General features: G+C 42.4%; 1 long non-coding RNA gene across 1 annotated transcript; it reads left to right on the top strand.

The window, feature by feature from the left end:
* Positions 1–1718: 1718 nt before the first annotated feature.
* LOC106492396 (uncharacterized) lies at positions 1719–2363 on the top strand. Its single transcript, XR_001293975.1, has 3 exons — positions 1719–1752; positions 1969–2068; positions 2302–2363. It is a non-coding gene; the product is annotated as an uncharacterized lncRNA (long non-coding RNA).
* The last annotated feature ends 16557 nt before the right edge of the window (positions 2364–18920 follow it).

Below are 18920 nucleotides of genomic sequence, written 5' to 3'. Positions count from 1 at the left end.
GCACCTTTAAGAACAAGGTAATGAAATGAGCAAGAAGCCTTGATAACATGTTTACATGTTAGCGAAGCTCTTAACGCCTTAAGTTAAACCATAACAATCAAGTTTTATGCCGTGTTATTTCATTTGGTGAAAATCAAATACAAACAGTTTCAATCCTTGCAGATTACAGGACTAAAGATAACAGTTCTAAAGTTATAATTTGAGCCTTTTTTTTTTTAACTGAGATGACTTTTTATCCCTGTTTGGGATACAGCCTTAGTTTTGAGCTTGAAATAGTAAAAACAGGTTGATCTATTGCTTTATACGTGACAGAAAATACGTTGGAGTTTTTATTTGTTCGATTTTTCCATTGGTGGCTTTGGATTTCACGTCAGCTGCGCTTGTGAGTCGCCCATAGCCTGCAGGCGACTCTCTGCACGCTGCGGGCTGCGCCTGCGCGGCTCCTCACGGCAGCCGGCACCGCACCGCTGCGCCTGCGCGGCTCCTCACGGCAGCCGGCACCGCCCCTCGGCACGCGGGCGGCGCGGGAGCTCGCTCTGTGCGCTGCGCCTGCGCGGCTCCTCACGGCAGCCGGCACCGCCCCTCGGCACGCGAGCGGCGCGGGAGCTCGCTCTGTGCGCTGCGCCTGCGCGGCTCCTCACGGCAGCCGGCACCGCCCCTCGGCACGCGGGCGGCGCGGGAGCTCGCTCTGTGCGCTGCGCCTGCGCGGCTCCTCACGGCAGCCGGCACCGCCCCTCGGCACGCGAGCGGCGCGGGAGCTCGCTCTGTGCGCTGCGCCTGCGCGGCTCCTCACGGCAGCCGGCACCGCCCCTCGGCACGCGAGCGGCGCGGGAGCTCGCTCTGTGCGCTGCGCCTGCGCGGCTCCTCACGGCAGCCGGCACCGCCCCTCGGCGCGCGGGCGGCGCGGGAGCTCGCTCTGTGCGCTGCGCCTGCGCGGCTCCTCACGGCAGCCGGCACCGCCCCTCGGCGCGCGGGCGGCGCGGGAGCTCGCTCTGTGCGCTGCGCCTGCGCGGCTCCTCACGGCAGCCGGCACCGCCCCTCGGCGCGCGGGCGGCGCGGGAGCTTTGCCGCTGCCGCTGCGTCCTGCAGCTGCCACCAGCGCCAGCCTAGGAAATGCTCCCTTTGCTCTACCTCTTGTGACCCATCTAAGACCAAAGTAGTTCGACGCCGCTTTTAAACATCCACAAGCTCGCTGTTTGGCGATGTTCATTCCACTGGCAGCTGTTAGCTGCCAAATGGAAATATCATTTCTTTAATGTGTGTTAGATCGACCAGTTAATTGTAGGAACAGAGTAAGATCTGAACACCGCGTTAGCTTCACTATTTATATTCCAATTATAGATACTTGTTTTGGAATGCATACTGCTTATTCTTAATAGAAAACACTTGTTCCACTCTTTCTAGGGTATTTATGTTTTGATAGTATAATTTAACATTTTCTTGCAGAGTCCACTGTGTACTATTAATTTTACCTGAATGGAAGTAATAGGCCTTCAATATAACAGTATTATATATTCAATACATTTTTTTCTCCAAAGTGCTTAAGAAACTGATATTAATCTCTGAAAAAAGGATATTATTACAGATGAAGAAATGAAAAAAACAAAAACCCAATACCTAAGTGTCTTTAGGGAACAGAGCTGATGAGGAACTTTGTTTTCAGGTTCTGCTGAAGTGAAAAAAGGAACCAGGCTAAAGATGGAAAGTTTTTTCTGAGGATTGAGGGGAACCACATGATGGATCCCCACACAGGTGAGATTGCAAAAGTTCTTCTTTATTGATAAGGCTGCCTTAGCTTGTAGTCAATATTCTGCTTGCATTGATTCCATCTGTATTACAGAAAACCAATGTTCACGCTCCATATTTTGAACATATTTCTGAGTTGACTTAGCCTTGGAATATTTTCAAGTTTATTTTTATTATATTCATTTTTTTCTCCAAGTTGTTTATGTTTTTCTTTCTCTCAAGTTGCCAGCCATCATCTCGAGAGTCTAGATTTGCTACTTGAAATATGCAGCATATGAAATGTGAAAACAGGACATGTCATATTGCATCCTAATTAGAAATGGTGAGTACTGGAGAAAAACAACCTATGCATGATCATTTATTTGAATTTTTAAATTAACTTAGACTGATTGTACCCTTTGTGCTCCCGTTCCATTAATATTCCAGTAAATGAATTTACTAGCAGGTATGAGTGCATAAAAAGCTAAGTTTCAGTGAACATTGCTGAGACCTGCACAAAGCAAAACTAAAACTTAGGATGACAGCCTCTGAATTTTTTCCCCGATCATGTGACAGGACCAGCTCTCTGCCTGCAGGTCATACCCTAACTGCCAGTACGAGAGATCTCCCTCAAAGGTCAGGACTAGGCAGCAACCAGGGCTGGAACGGCTCCTTTCCACTGCAAAAGTGCTTCTGACACCCTTGTGCCTGTAATTCCTAATACCTCAGGGCACCTTGAGGATACAGAACAACTGTGCACCTCTGTTTTAATTTGGACTTTAATAGCAGACTATAAATGGTCTCCTTGAAGCTGAACTGGGGGCTCTTTCTGCAGCCACTGAACGAACCAAGGGTTTTAGAGAGCCCCGCAAGGGAGGCTGCAGCACTTCTGAGTCTTGCGCATGGCAGCGGGGCAATGGGACTGCTTGGAGGTTCCTGCCTCAGGGCCGTAAAGATGTTATATGACTTTTATTGAAGATAAATCAAGGGAAGAAAGGGCTGCAGGACCGCACCGAGCCTACAGTTGCTCTCCATTTATAAGAAAAGTTGTTGGTCTGAAGATGGTGTCCAGCCCTTTGCTTTGGGCGAGTGCCAGCGAGCTGCTCCGGGAGCAACGCTGGCGTCAGCACACCTCCAGGAGCCAAACTTCGCACGGCTTAGCACGACCACCTGCCATTCCTTTCACTGCTTTCTCCCTGCCATTCAAACTGATACTTCATGTCTAGTCCTGTATATTCCTTTTTGAAAAAAAAAGTCTTAAGGTAAATAGACTGATTCTGCCTTAAAATGCCGAACAAATGTAGCTTCCATTTAAGTTAAGAGGAGCTTTAACCTCTGTGACTAGAGGTAAAATTGGGTTTGATCAAATTTTGTCTAACTTGTCTTTTTAAATTAGTAATGGGACAAATATATAATTAGTTGATATATATATATAGGTATATAATTAAAATGAGTATAGCATACTTCTTGGAGCCAGTGACAAGTGTAGTCATTCACATTTCAATAAAAATATATTTATTACCTGTAATTAGTCTATTTAATCATTGTTGGATACATTAAAAATGTCCTTTATTTTAAAGCAAAATTTTATTCATTGAAATTTAAAGGGAATTGAGTAGGAAAGAGTATTTAGTATGATTTGTCTTATAATTAATGCACTTATTCATTGCAAAATTGCCCATTATTTTTAAGTAAACCATAATATATGGAATTTTAAATGCATTGGGCTATTACCCAGAACAAAATATTTCTAGCAGATAGGAGTGACATTTAACTTAGCTAGTATAAGTACATGCCCTCCTAAATAAAGGAAACAATTTTTGAACAAAGCACAGGTTTATCTGAGAGCAGAAATTCATAAATACATTTCATACCCAACAAGGCCCAAACTATTCTCCTCCCTGCGCTTAGGTAAGGGGTGCATGGATGCATAAAGAATAGTCATCCGAACAAGATGCTTTCAGGCAGAGTGAAATCTTGCCTCTTGCCTTAACCCAGTGCTTGCCCTCCTTTCCCTGGTGGAAGTTTTTCTTTCGTAATACCACTGCAAAATGCTTCTGAACTTACGCCCAAGGTTGTTACTGCTTCTCGTCCAGTTTTTTCGCCCATTCCTCTTTGTGCTTTGTTTTTAGCTTGTTTGTCTTTCCTGATTCTGCTCCATCCTTTTCCCTTGTAGATCACATCTCCCTCCTTCGCCTGCTCGCCTAGTCAAACCCGGCTCCCTCTCGGGCTTCCCGCGCCCCCTCCGCCCTGCCCGGCCTGGCGGAGGGCAATGCCAGCGCTGCCGCGCGGGCCCTGGCCCTCAGCGCCTCCTGCCAGCGCAATCGCACCCGGGAGAGACGGCTGCCCCTGGGGAGTTTTCTGCAAGGAATTTGCAGGGATTATCAGCACAGAAGTATACAAAAGAACGATCTATTTTATTATTATTATTATTATTATTACAGAATTTTTCCCATAGCTTTAAACATCTAAAAGCCTAGCAGCTATTGCTCTCTAGCAAAACAAATTCTAGTTACCCTCCAGTTTTCTCAGTGTACACAGGAAAATGTCATTTTACACAAAGAACTTCTCTGGTAATATTATAGCTTGAAAGTGTAGGGTAAATGTGCGTGTAAAAAGCATTGAGTATAAAGTAGGAGGTTGCCGTTCTATTTCACATTTAAAAGGTTGAGGGTGGCAAAATGTAGAGCTAATTTTAAATTCTGTGCTAGCAGCTGAATCCTGTGAGCAGCATTCAACAGAAACTGAGAAGCAGGCATCTGAGCCATCCTGCCCTTTGAATCCCCAGGAACCTGTGCCTTCTCTCTCTTGCACGCTTTATTATAAGGCTATATAAAAGGTTGAAAAAAATGACCAGCTAAAGAAATAATAAATTAAGCCATTAAACTTATATATTAAGTAGACACTACAATATATGTAGATGTTGTTACCTGTATGGCTTACAAAAGCAGCAGTGTTTTAACGGTATTGCCACTTGTAGAATAAAAGCAGAAAACACAATGGGGAGAGAGTTTCTGCCACAGCCTATCCTAAAGCTCTGCAATAGATAAACAGACACTTCCCTATACTTTTTGAAATGAAAATATTACACAATTTACAACTTAAAAAAAACTTCCTGAGAAGACAGGATCACTACTGACTTCCCTGTTTTCAAGCTATTTAAAAATTAATGTGCTTCTCATGCATTCTCTGGTCGCTACAATACTATTTGAGTAATTGACCTTACTAGCTTTGAGCATAGATGCAAAAACGCAGGTCTCCAAGCAACTGAGTTCCTTAGTATCCATAAATAAAATCAATAAAAATGATAATAATAAAATCCTCAGGGCCAGGCAGTTTCCGGAATAAACAGTGTTATATTTAGGTGTCTACTTTTACAGAAAGCTCTCATTGATATTTATCCCCGGTCAACGGGACCGGAGTTTGTTGCCATGGGTTTGCTGTTTCCAGCCAAGGCGATGCCAGGGCAGACCCCAGCAGCGAGGTGACCCTACGGCTGCCCCGGCTTCACCTCGGCCGCAGGGACTGGGGGTGTCTCACCCCCTCGTGACTCACGGATGCACAAGAGTGAACTGTGCTACAGGCAGAAAACTGGAGACCTCTGAATTACCGATTCAGCTCCACTGAGGAGAATAAACGCTGCAAAAATCTGTGGGTCAGGCAGAGTTTCTGCTTAAGCAGGGTGAGTAACACAGCATCGGTCTCCTTCCCCTGCGCATTGCTACCTGGGCAAGGCAGATCCACCAGGGCAAACTGCATCGCTCCCGACAGGTGGGAAACAGCCACGTGCCCCTTCCTTGCTTCACTTGGCCCACTGCTAACACAGGTATTTTTAATCTGCAATTTATTTGTCTGTCAAAGGTGAAAAGCATCAAGCAATTAATTATTTGAAGTGATTTAAGAGACAGATGGAAGCCAGGGAGACTTCAAAAAGTAGGCGATTATTATTAATTCATGTGGTATTCATTAGTGTGCCATTAATGATGCTGCTTGCATTTGCTATTTGCTATGGAATGCAATGCTATTGGAATTTCTCTATAATTTAAGGACTGCTTAAGAATATTTACTGAAGTCTGAGAGTAGCACAGATGATTTTAAGCTAATGTTTAACACTTTACGCTATGTCAGACAGAGGAGCGTTCTGTACTGAGGTATTCGTCCTTGGTGAGCACGGACAAAACCCGTCTCCAGCTACGACCTGACAAACTGTCTCCCTCCCCAGTCCAATGGTGTTACTAACTGCTAACCGAAGAGGTGGTGTAAAAAACCCAGATCAGGAAGCACCCTTCTGTTCCAGTCTATAAAACTTGTGGATGCTGACATCTAACATGTCAACAAAATTCCCTGGGCAAGCAAATGGGGATCCCAAGAGGATCCTTCGGCTGCAGATGTCTACAATAAAGGTACTATATGCTTACTGCACAATACACTGTCAGCATTAACTTTACATCCCAGGCTTTGTGAAATTTTTATGCGCCCTTTGCATGTTGAAGCCATTTTAACAATTCATTTCTTCACAGTCCCACAGGCATGTTTACTGTATCAACTACATTCCCCTTTCCACCAACACATTCTGTTTAATAAAGTTGAAGTTAATATACTAACTAATAAAAACCAGATTTTTGAATCTAAAGAGAATATAAAGTACAGTTCCTGGTAGAGTCTTAAAGAAATGCAGCTCTATTTTAAAGCAAAAGAGCTCTGAAGACAATTTCCTGCTCTTGGGCCTGATCCTGTGAAATGCGCCATATGCAAACTCCAGCATAACTCGCGAGCTCGCAGTGCTCCCACAATCAGGTTATTGCTCACTTGTCCAAGCAGGTAACGGGCTGCAAGCAGCGCCCAAGGGATATCTATGGAGAGTAACTGTTGTCCACACACCTTGCCTGTCCGCATGGCTTCTGGGACCAGTTGACTCTCTAACTGACCTTTTAGACATTTTCATCTTTACACATTGGCTCTGTGGCTGGGCTACACTATGCTTGGTGGGGTTTTTTTAATTCTTGATTCCTCAGGAGAGCTATGAAGGCCAGTACTAGACATTGATTAAAAACTCTATTGTGGCTCCCTTTCTATGTCTCCCCTGTAATGGGCTGGGCCCAGTGGTGCCCTCTGAACATGGATCATCAGGGCAAAATACGGATAAAGAGATTCTATGTGAGGAAAGGACATACACTGCATTTCTCTTTCATCCAGCACCTGGGTGCATACAGTAACATTCAGAGCAATTCAAGTAAATCAGTCACTAGGAACCAGAAGATGGATTCCCTTGCATTGAAGCAACTGGAAAATATTAAAAAGAACTAAAATAAACCCCATCCTTGCAACATAAACGAGCTAAATAAATAAAATCCTCCAGTCTGGGCACAGGCAACACAGGCCATTGTCTACGGCAGGATAGCGTTGGGCAGGAAAACTCTGACAAATTCTTGCTGCCTGGTTTGCTGAGTGTTGGAAAACCCAGCTGTTTCTGCCGTCCCCACTGAGGAGGGCGTTAGCTGAACGTGTGGCTGGTGACTGCAGGAAACTGGGTCGGGCGAGACAAGGGGCAGCAGCTGGCCTCCTCTGCGTGGGTTGGTGCCGTTGCAGCCCTGCCCCTTCTCCTGCCATTCACGACAGCCAAACACTCCCTCTGCCCGTACCAGTGTGAGACCTTGAGGCAGCTCTGGAAATATGAATGCAATGGTAAGCTTCAACGCAGCTTAGGGTTCTGTCATTTATGAAAACTACGGGTTTTTCTCTTACTATATCTTCCCTGGGAAGGTGACCGAGATTGAATAAAAAACACAGTCTGAGAGACAGTGCTGCATTATGGGAGAGTGGGATTGTTTGAAAATAATGAGCCTCTTAATTTTCAACAAACCTTCCAAATAAACTCCAGAATGCTCCCCTAATGTAACTTGGACCTTCTTCTCACCAAGGAAGTCACAGAGTTGGCTGCATGCATCTCTGGCATACCCTAACTGAAGTAAAATCTCTGCGCGGGCAAAGCCCCAGTCTGGTTCTCAGAGCCAGATCAATGCTTAGAGTGGCCCCACATTTCCAGACTGATCATGGGGGACAGAAGTATCCAAGTTCAGAAGGAGACCCCATTCTTGTTGCATCTCTGACTTATCTAGAAACTAGTGTTCCTGCTGATTTGGAAGATGCAGTCAAGTGTAAAAGCTTGCACTAAATATCTGCTTTTACATCATCCTCATACTACACAGGAGCTAGATGAAATACTTGATAATATACACCATTATGAACAACACTGCATTTGTTCTGTAATGCAGCAATACTGTCACAGTGGAGCTGAGTGAAAAACTTTCAGAAATCATTTTTTTGGATAGCTGATTGCTGATTCACTGAAATGAAAACTCTGTAAGACAAAATGACAGTATCAACAAAAGTTTTGTCAAAAAGTATTTCAGATCCAAAGTGGAATTTCTGAGTTAGGAGTAGTACTAGGAGCAGACCTACCAAACACATAAGCAAGCCTGGGAAATGGAGAAAGCTAACATTCAAATTGGGCTGAGCAAAAGTGATTTATGGAAGTGAATTAAGCAGTCTCTTTTCCAAGGCTATCAGATGTTTTAGGAGAGAGGAGTCTTCCAGCTGAAAACCTGCTGGATGAACTTGAAAACCCTAAGCTCAAACTTTTTTTTTTCTTTTAGAGAGAAAATATTTTTTCCATTTCCAGTCATCAAGTGAAATATTTAACAGGAATACTATACTGTGTATACAACATCATTAGTACTTTTCTTAGTCAAAGTTATTTTTACTGCTGCTGTTCTCATAGACCCCAGAACTCTATAGATGGAGGAGAGGACCTGATACCTCTCCCAAAAATCTTGCTATTGAATTTTAACTAGGATACAATTAAGCAAAGGGAGAAGAAAGCAGTAAAATGGTAGCAGAAATAGAAGATAGACAGCAACTGTAATAGAGATAAAAGTAGATGGTCATAGGCTAACATTGCGCATAATTTAATGGCTTTCTTGAAATACTGAATTTCTTTTGGGGTGGATCAGATATCTGCATAATAACTTTCTGTGATGTTGGAAGTGACAAGCACTTTAAAATATGTATGGGATATTAGAAGAATGAAGAAAAACTGCAAAAAATGCAAGCCTGCATATTACGTCCTTATTGTTTCTCTTTTATTTCAAGCAGACTGTATCTGACTGAATTCTTACTGCCCAAAGGCAAAGGAATGGTCCCACCTTGACCACATTTCACTTTTAGTACCACTAGATCTAGGTAGCCTAAATCTTAAGGCTTCACAAACATTTCAGACTGTACATATTACCTGTGGTACAGTTCATAAAGCACAGAAATCACTGGCAGCATGTTAGAATGTTTTAGATTTTTTCCATGACACAAATATGGTGTACTACTTAACCAAGATTAAGGATAGAGAAAGTAGTTAAACGTTGACTAGACTGGCTTGCTGTTTCATATGCTTGCCTTACTTATATACATTATTTTCCTTGAAAAAATTAATATTTGATAGCTTGCTCCTATGAATAAATCTGTAGCTATAAAGTGATATGGTACAAAACCTAGCTCTCAACCCAGATGAGCACCTACAATATCCTGTCCAATGGATTATAAGCCTTCGAAAGATAAGGCCTCAATCAAATCTGGATCAGTCTTTTAGATGTAGTTCAAGTCAAATCTGTTTCCCTTTTATTTCCTTTTAAATTGCATTGCATGGAATGCAAATTTTCCCAGGAAAAAAACACAAGGGCACACAGCTTTGCAAGTGCTCAAAAAGCAGAATGGTAAGTGCTCTGGGAAGTGTCAACCACTAGGAGGTTTTTTAGGCCTTGAGGTAGAGCAAAAATTGTTAAACAGGATCTAAATGTGACATAAGACCCAAGAGTATGAATACATCTGGTTTTGTAATTTGCCTTTTGAGTATGAGAGAGTCATGTGCTTCAAAATAGACACATACTTAAGTACTGCAGAATAGAGACCTTAAATATTTCCACATTTATTCTCTCTCCATAAAAGTTGGCACAGTTTTCAAATTTGCCTCTCCCTCCTCAATATCACACATTATCATTCAGGGTCATGATTTGGTCTTTCATCCTCATTACTTTTCTTATTTTCTTTAGGATTTTTTTCTGAGATCCTTACGTAGCCCCAAAGCAAATTAATGTGATATAAAAGTGGCTGTAATAGCTACAGACCACCTAGCCATCCTATTTCCTTCCCAGAACAGTAAGATGCAAGGAAACCCAACTTGCAACACAGCTTAATAGATCAGAAATTTAGAGAAAATAAAAAGCTTGTAGTTTTATCTGCTGGAAATATTCTTCCGGGGGAATTCTGACACTTTCAGTACTCTAAGTTCATTATTATTTAGTGTTGTAGCACAAATTAGCATGGGGGTGCTCAACAGGTACCTGCACAGAGAGGTACTTGGGATTTCATATTGCTAAATGAAGTCCATTTAATAGGGATTAAAATATGATCTCATGTAGCATAGTGAGTACTAAAATAGTCTTTACTGCGATTACATCTGGTCACCTTCAGTTTTAACACAGCATTAACAAGACAAGCAGTGATCTAAAGTCCAATTAGATGCCAAGTTATTCAACTCATTAAGTTTGAACGAAGTAGTGCACTGTTCTCCTACAAAGAGACTGCAGAGGAGTTCTTGTAAAGTTGGTGAACAGCTTTTTAGTATTGGCAAAAGTGTCAGGAAATTAAAAATCATAACTTAAACCTTTCAAAAAACATCTGAAGGGACAAAATAAGCAGAAGTGTGTTGAACAAGAAGATATGTAAACTCCACCTGAAGCTTCTCTACTTTCCAAGTATGTAAAATACTTAACAGCAGAAACTGTTAATTAGAAGATAAATGTTTACTCTACCCCGAGAAGTGTATTCCCTTCTCTGTGACCTGGCAAATCTTATTTCAATGTAAAAGTACATGGGGGATTATTCTGTGAACTGCATGTATTCAGTGTTCTCTTCTTCTCCCCCCACCCCTCTTTCTCCTTACAGTGGAATACATTTTTTTTTTTGTTCAAAGTCAGAATTAAGATTCTGATTGCACACCAGTATAATAACAAATAACTCCTAGGTATCAGTGGAGATACGCTAGAGTGCATTCATAGCAGTAAAATTAGAATCTGTCCTTTGTTTTTCATCCCATACAGCATTAGCATTTCCTTAGTCTTTGCACAGAGCAATCAGGTTGTCAATAGCTATATTATTGCAAAGCAGATGGGTAATAAAACTGTTCACAACATCTTTTTGGCAACTTCATATTTGCTTTTGGGAAAGGAAGTTCCTTCAACCTGACACTTCAAACTTGGGAGGAAAACTTTCTCAGTTTCAACCTTACAGGATCACATTCACCACCTGGGATTTTTGAGTTCCCCATATTCCAACAGAATTAGCAGTGGGAAGAATGCTAATAGTAGAGTTTCATTAAAAAAAAAAAAAAAAGAAGAAAAAAAAAAAAAGAAAAAGAAAAAAAAAGAACCTTACTCTGTTGATGGATGAATTTTAAACTTTTAAGTTTCAGTTTTGATTTTATATTGGCTAAGAAGAAATATGCTTTAAAGATATCACAAGTCTTCCTGCTCTTAGTATTTTAGGTTCCCATCATTCATATTCATGGTCTTACTGTATGCTGCACCATTTCAGTCTTATGGAAGAAATACTTAACTGAAAGGCTCTGAATTTGTTTTTATTTTACTGCAGATCTTAATCAATATTAAAAAAATCCAGCCATTTTTAACACAATTTGCTTTTTTCTGATAAATGTATGCTGAAGGTTTATTTTTACATAAGTATGTTCCTGAGAACCCTGCATTTTTGCAAAGCAGTCCTCATGCACCTCTTGCCTCAGCCCCTGGCTGATGGTGGACCCAGGAGCTGCCCAAGCGGGCAGCATGAGCCTTCAGGTCTCTGTCCCCAAAAGCCCACATGCCTGCAACAAGAAAGGGCTCTTGACAAAAGCAGGGATGCTCTAAAGAGGGAGAAGAAATATCTTTTTACCTTTGAGCCTGTGAAGAAGGCAAGAATGGAATAACATCTATAGAGAAGGACACTGGAGGGCAAGAGACACTGGACAGCCCCGAAGAAGATAATACCAAAGGTAGATAGTATGCCATAGCATCTATAGGGTGGTGCGATAAGTGTTAATGGAGCCCTGACTTTGCTGTAATGCCCCGGCTGCCTGTTCTCACAAACAGCCTACATATTTTGAGGTTTATTACAAGATGCACATTAATTAAACAAATAGAATAAAAATGTGTTTGTTCCTTATCATTAGAATTACTAGGAGCTTCCATATTTTAAAACAGACGTGTTTATCATATCTTCTGTTTAGCAGTTCTTACTGACAGTAGAAATGTGTGCTAGAAATAAGTCTGCACAACACACTAGAAACTAGAAGCTTTGGAACATCCTTCCAGGCCTTACCTCACTCTTTCCACATTTATATGTTTTCAGAGTATTTTCTTCATGCTCTAAACAAAATATATCCACTTCTCTCCAGGCTAGTATCCAATGGTTAATGTATCCTCAACTGTTATAATTGGCATATTCCTATTTACAAAAATGGAGTAATGAAAATTCACACCAGCTTAAGATGAGGTGATAAATTTTAGACCTCTGCCTACATTTTTAGATGTAGATAACATAAGTTATTTTATATGGAATTTTGAACATCAGCTGTATGCAGAGCTTTCAAAATAAACAGGAAACTTTGAAATGGATTGGACACTTAAAGAACAATTTGATTTGAGGTTTACTGATTGAGAATCTGGCTCATATTTGCCTAGTAATTTATATAGAACTTGAAGGGGAAGTGAGTTTGAATTTGGAGAGCTGAAATATCTCTGCAAATACTTCCCCGAAAAAGGGCCAGTTTCATTTTATAAGAAGAGTAATCTTATTTTTTTTCATTACCCATACCTGTACACATGGCTAAGGAATACTCATAAAACATGAAGCCCCCATCTTGATCTTCTCTAGACAAGGAAATGAAGAACAGATTTATGTCACCCACAAAAACAGACATTTACAGAAATGTCCTGTGGTGTGAATCTTAAGATGTAGACAGACCAGTTCTACCTGAAAATGTTATGTGGAAGTCAAAGTTACTGTCGTTGCTTTGAGATCTCTTTGGCTCCTTTATAATCTCTTCAAGCTGTTTCAGGGCTCATTCCCCATAAAAGCAAATAATTTTGTGTTTTCAAAACATTCCTGGCTACCATGGAGAGAAATTTTCATATTTTAATTCTATTCTGCAATATCTTACACACTTTATTTCCTGAAAGCACGCTCCAGACAGCCAGCAGGTTTGCCAATTAGGATGCTGGGGAATATGATTATTTTCATTGACTTGTACCAAGAATTCTTAGGTTCAAAGAGACAATATAATTTCCCCCTCTAATACGGCATCTGCATGTACTAACAAGATATTTTATAGGACACAAACAGATGAACAGGTCAGGCAGGTTTAAGCTAATGAAAAATAAATTGTTCTAGTAAGTGACCTAACTTTGCCTGAAGGGTTTAACTATCCTATAATAAATTCAAACTTTCAATGGGTTCTTGTAATTCTGTGCAAAAGAGAGGCTTTTTTTGTCATTTATTATGAATTTGGCATTTTTTTTTAGTTCGATTACATCATTCAAAAGTTAATCCCTTAGTAACTACCGCCTGGAATAATTGAATATTTCTTGAATGAATCAGCACTTATCTTAATCCATCAGTATAAAAGCTATTTGTTTCCATTTGATTCTTCTGAAGCCAGAAAACTTCATAAACCCAGACAACCTGTCATTTACAAGCAGCTAATATTAAATAAATACTTATGTAGTTGCCTTATCACAATAGTTCCTTAATAGTGGTGAAATTTCTTATTGTTTTAGTGGATCATCTTGTTGCTTAATGACCATAATTTCCATAAGAATTATTCCTTATTTATTCATTATCCCTTATTTATGTATTATGAACTTTGCACTATTCTAGAAAACAATTTCAGTGAAAACTGATGGGACTATCTGGGACAGAAAGAATCTAAAAATATAATTTACTGGGTCCAAGGCCAGTCACACACAGCGGATGAAGTGGATGTGGGGGAACAACAGCAAGAGCAATAGCAGCATTATTCCATGCAACAGGGGAGATGAGAGCAGTCCAAAGGCGACAAACTAAAGAGAGTTAATGCAGAAGAGCTCCAGGACAGCCAAAGGCATCTGAACAATAATGATATTGCCTAAAGGAAGGTCTGGAGTAGAGGAAGATGGCTTATGAAAAAGAGAAAAGCCTGGGGCTCAGATTAGAGTAGATAAGAGGTTTTACACCCAAGACTGTGGGAGATGGAAAAGATGGACCTGGCTGTGGGCCTGATCACACTATTTGGCCTTAAGGAGACAAACAAGTGGAGAAAGCCTTCTGTGACCAAAGAAGGAGGACCCTTAGGACAAACCATTAGGTCAAATACAATCATGAAAAACTATAGTCGCCTTTCTGTTCTACTTTCTATTTGTTTCTTTCCAATTTAAAAATGGGCCAGGAAACACTGGAGTTAGTAAGAATTGGATGAAAATGGAAATGTCCTTTTTCCAACTAAATTTTACCTTGTCTTATGTGGATTTCTTAATCCATTATTAAACTTTTTTTCTATAAAAGTTAATTAAAAATTCAAAACCCCCACATCCTACAAGGCTCCAGAATTTCACAGGTAAAAGAGAATCCTTTTCTCAGTAGCCTGAGGAAAAGCCTGAAAGTGTTATTTCAGATATTTTGAGAGATTACGTGAAGAAGTATGCTAATACAGAAGTCCCAGGAGTCTGTCTTCAGGAGAGCGCTGCTGCTGTGCAGACACCCTGTGAGCTGGACCTGTCTGAACGGGAAGGGCAGGAAGAGCTGCCAAGGCTGCGCTGAGCAGACAAGCTTCACAGGGTGTGTACGACTGACTTCTTGACACAGGTGGTGGAGGAGCCAACAAGGAGAGGTGTGCTGCTGGACCTCGTACTAACAAACAAAGAAGGACTGGTGGAAGATGTGAAGGTCGGGGACAGCCTTGGCTGCAGTGACCATGAGATGGTGGAGTTCAGGATCCTGCGAGGAGGAAGCAGGGCAAGAAGTAGGATCGCAACCCTGGAGTTCAGGAGAGCAAACTTTGGCCTCTTCAGGGACCTACTTGGAGGAATCCCATGGGTTAGGGCCCTAGAAGGAAGGGGCGTTCAAGAGAGCTGGTTAATATTCAAACATCGCTTCCTCCAGGCTCAAGAGCGGTGCATCCCTATGAGGAGGAAGTCAAGCAAAGGAGGCAGGAGACCTGCATGGATGAGCAAGGAGCTCCTGGCAAAACTCAGACAGAAGAAGGAAGTCTACAGAAAGTGGAAAGGGGGACAGGCCACTTGGGAGGATTATAGGAACGTTGTCAGAGTATGCAGGGATGCGACGAGGAAGGCTAAGGCCCGTTTGGAATTAAATCTGGCTAGAGATGTCAAGGACAGCAAGAAGGGCTTCTTCAAATACCTCAGTAGCAAGAGGAAGACTAGGGAAAATGTGGGCCCTTTGCTGAATGGGGTGGGTGCCCTGGTGCCGAAGGATGAAGAGAAGGCAGAGTTACTGAATGCCGCCTTTGCTTCAGTCTTTACTGCTCAGACCAGCCCTCAGGAACCCCAGACCCTGGAGGCAAGAGAGAAAGTCTGGAGAAAGGAAGACTTTCCCTTGGTGGAGGAGGAGTGGGTTAGAGATCATTTAAGCAAACTTGACACCCACAAATCCATGTGCCCTGATGGGATGCACCCATGAGTGCTGAGGGAGCTGGCAGATGTCATTGCTAAGCCACTCTGCATCATCTTTGAATGGTCATGGAGAACAGGAGAGGTGCCTGAGGACTGGAAGAAAGCCAATGTCACCCCAGTCTTCAAAAAGGACAAGAAGGAGGAGCCAGGAAACTACAGGCCAGTCAGCCTCACCTCCATCCCTGGAAAGGTGATGGAGCAGCTCATCCTGGAGGCCATCTCCAAGCATGTGGAGGACAAGAAGGTGATCAGGAGTAGTCAGCATGGCTTCACCAAGGGGAAATCATGCCTAACCAATCTGATAGCCTTCTATGATGGAATGACTGGCTGGGTAGGTGAGGGGAGAGCAGTGGATGTTGTCTACCTTGACTTCAGCAAGGCTTTTGACACTGTCTCCCATAACATCCTCACAGACAAGCTCAGGAAGTGTGGGCTAGATGAGTGGACAGTGAGGTGGATTGAGAACTGGCTGAATGGCAGAGCTCAGAGAGTTGTGATCAGTGGCACAGAGTCTAGTTGGAGGCCTGTAGCTAGCGGTGTCCCCCAGGGGTCAGTACTGGGTCCAGTCTTGTTCAACTTCTTCATCAATGACCTGGATGAAGGGACAGAGTGCACCCTCAGCAAGTTTGCTGATGATACAAAACTGGGAGGAGTGGCCGATACACCAGAGGGCTGTGCTGCCATTCAGAGAGACCTGGACAGGCTGGAGAGCTGGGCGGAGAGGAACCTCATGAAGTTCAACAGAGGGAAGTGCAGGGTCCTGCACCTGGGGAGGAATAACCCCCTGCACCAGTACAGGTTGGGGGCTGACCTGTTGGAAAGCAGCTCTGCGGAGAAGGACCTGGGAGTGCTGGTGGACACCAAGTTAAGCATGAGGCAGCAATGTGCCCTTGTGGCCAAGAAGGCCAATGGGATCCTGGGGTGCATCAGGAAGAGTGTTGCCAGCAGGTCGAGGGAGGTGATCCTCCCCCTCTACTCAGCCCTGGTGAGGCCACATCTGGAGTACTGCGTCCAGTTCTGGGCTCCCCAGTACAAGAGGGATGTGGCACTACTGGAGCAAGTCCAGCTAAGGGCCACAAAGACGATTAGGGGACTGGAACATCTCTCTTATGAGGAAAGGCTGAGAGAGCTGGGCCTGTTTAGCCTGGAGAAGAGAAGGCTGAGAGGAGATCTTATCAACGTGTACAAGTATCTGAAGGGAGGGTGTCGAGAGGATGGGACCAGACTCTTTTCAGTGGTGCCCAGCGACAGGACGCGAGGCAATGGGCACAAACTGAAACACAGACACTTCCATCTGAACATGAGGAAAAACTTCTTCACAGTGAGGGTGACAGAGCACTGGAACAGGTTGCCCAGAGAGGTGGTGGAGTCTCCTTCTCTGGAGATATTCAAAATGCGCCTGGATGCAATCCTGTGCAATGTGCTCTAGGTGACCCTGCTTGAGCAGGGGGGTTGGACTAGATGATCTCCAGAGGTCCCTTCCAACCTCAGCGATTCTGTGATTCTGTGAACCTCCGAGACACTCTGTGGGCATTTGCATCTTTTCAGCTTATAGCAGCCCTAAAGACCTATTTCAGCCAGCTACCAGGGGAGTCTCCAAGGGGATCCCTATAAAGTAAGGGCCTTCCCAAGCCCCTGGCTAGGAAATTGTGGTGGGCACTGTAATCGAGCTGCACTATCCCGTTTTTGTCTCTTGAAGTCAGATGTGAAAATAGTTCAGAGGATAATACAGTATCATCAGAATTTCTCTCTATTCAAACACAGCAGATCCTATTCCTGACACCAGGTAAGCCCATACAACAATGTAACAGAAACATCCAGTAAGGTTTCTATTTCCTGACTTTAAATAGTAATAAACACCTCTCCCAAATCATCTTTATTCTCACTTTACAGTCATTTGCATGTTAGTTATGTCTGCTGGGCCAGGCTGGATTATTTACCTTTTTCCAAGAGGTTCCCTTTCATTTTTGTAATAATCCCACCTGAAATAATTAGGAAACAGCAGAGGAGAATAGTAAAAACAGTATTTAAAATACTGTTTTAATACTTCTAAAATACTGTTTATATACTTCTAAAAAAGTATATATTACTGTAACATAAAGTTATATTGTGAAAAAAAATTCTACCCCCCTCCCCCCAGGTTACAGATTGATTTCATAGTTGTTTTGTAAGCTACTGCTCCACTCCCTGGGGTATCGCCTCAGCTCCATTCAGCAGAATCCATTACATACCATACACTCAGATAGATGAAGGGTATTATGGTAAGCTTAACTTTCCTTCTATTTAGTGAATAATGATTTATAATTATTCCATTTATGATAGTGAAGTTGGCTGGGCATATGCCTACCAACTCATTTGCTTTTGTTACTGGAGGTGTTGCTTTTTAACAGCAGTTGTTCTAGAAATCTCTCATACGGTAGCTTTAAATGAGAGAGCTGTAAGCACTGTGCTGCTGGTCACAGCTCTCGTCTGGAGCTTTTCTTATATGTGATTTACAGCCTGTAGTACCCTATTTATTGCCTGAGTTAAGCTGAAATCATCAACACAAAGAGACAGTCACACATTGCTTTTGCTTATAGCATGTGATCTTTATTCCTTACTGGGGTAGTCAAATGAGAATGAACACAGAGCAAAGAAGTTTAAAAAGCTGGAATGTTTCGGAGGAAATGGAAAAGATACAGCTATAAAAATGACAGATTATCTTCATTCATTTTTAACATTGCTGAATAACTTTACTGTTCAAGAGCCAGATCCCTGGCTGATGTAAAGCAGTATAGCTTTATATCACTAGAACATCACCTGGTCGATTGCAGGAGATGGGAAATGCAAGGAAAACGAGCACCAAGAGCTGCGCAAGGCAGGCAGAACTTCCGCAAGCAAAACCCCTAAGCCCCAGGCTAAGTATTCTCCCCCCTTATCTTTGTTTTTCCGTATTTCACCTCTTCCCTACTTTTTGTGAACTGTATTCAGACTTCTCTCTAAAGTGTTTTAACCTCTCTATTGTCAGCAGAAATTTCTGCAATTGTCAAGAGCCTGGTTACCCCTCTCTTCCTTCTGTTCTTGTCGGTGTTCTTCAAAGTATGTCTCCATGTGCTCTTTGTTGGATGTAAGCACTTTTTGGTCCCTGCACCAGAGATATTTTGTTATACTATACATATTTTGAGCTCACAAACAAAAACAAAGCAAAACAAAACACTATTTTACCTGTTTTCTCTCTTTCACTAACCATAATGAGTGGAGAATAATGAACAGAACAACTGTGAGTGAGCTCCTGGTCAAGATTCTGTTTTGAGAAGAACAACCTGATATAATCACATGGAGGTTTGGCATACACGAAGGATTACTGAGTACACTAACTTCATGGTTTTCTACTACTGCTGCTTATATGATCTAAAGCCAATATGATTTCTCAGGGGAATAAAG

This window comes from Apteryx mantelli, chromosome 6, assembly GCF_036417845.1.
Source record: "Apteryx mantelli isolate bAptMan1 chromosome 6, bAptMan1.hap1, whole genome shotgun sequence".
Lineage (NCBI taxonomy): Eukaryota > Metazoa > Chordata > Aves > Apterygiformes > Apterygidae > Apteryx > Apteryx mantelli.
This window is presented reverse-complemented; position numbering and strand designations above follow the sequence as displayed.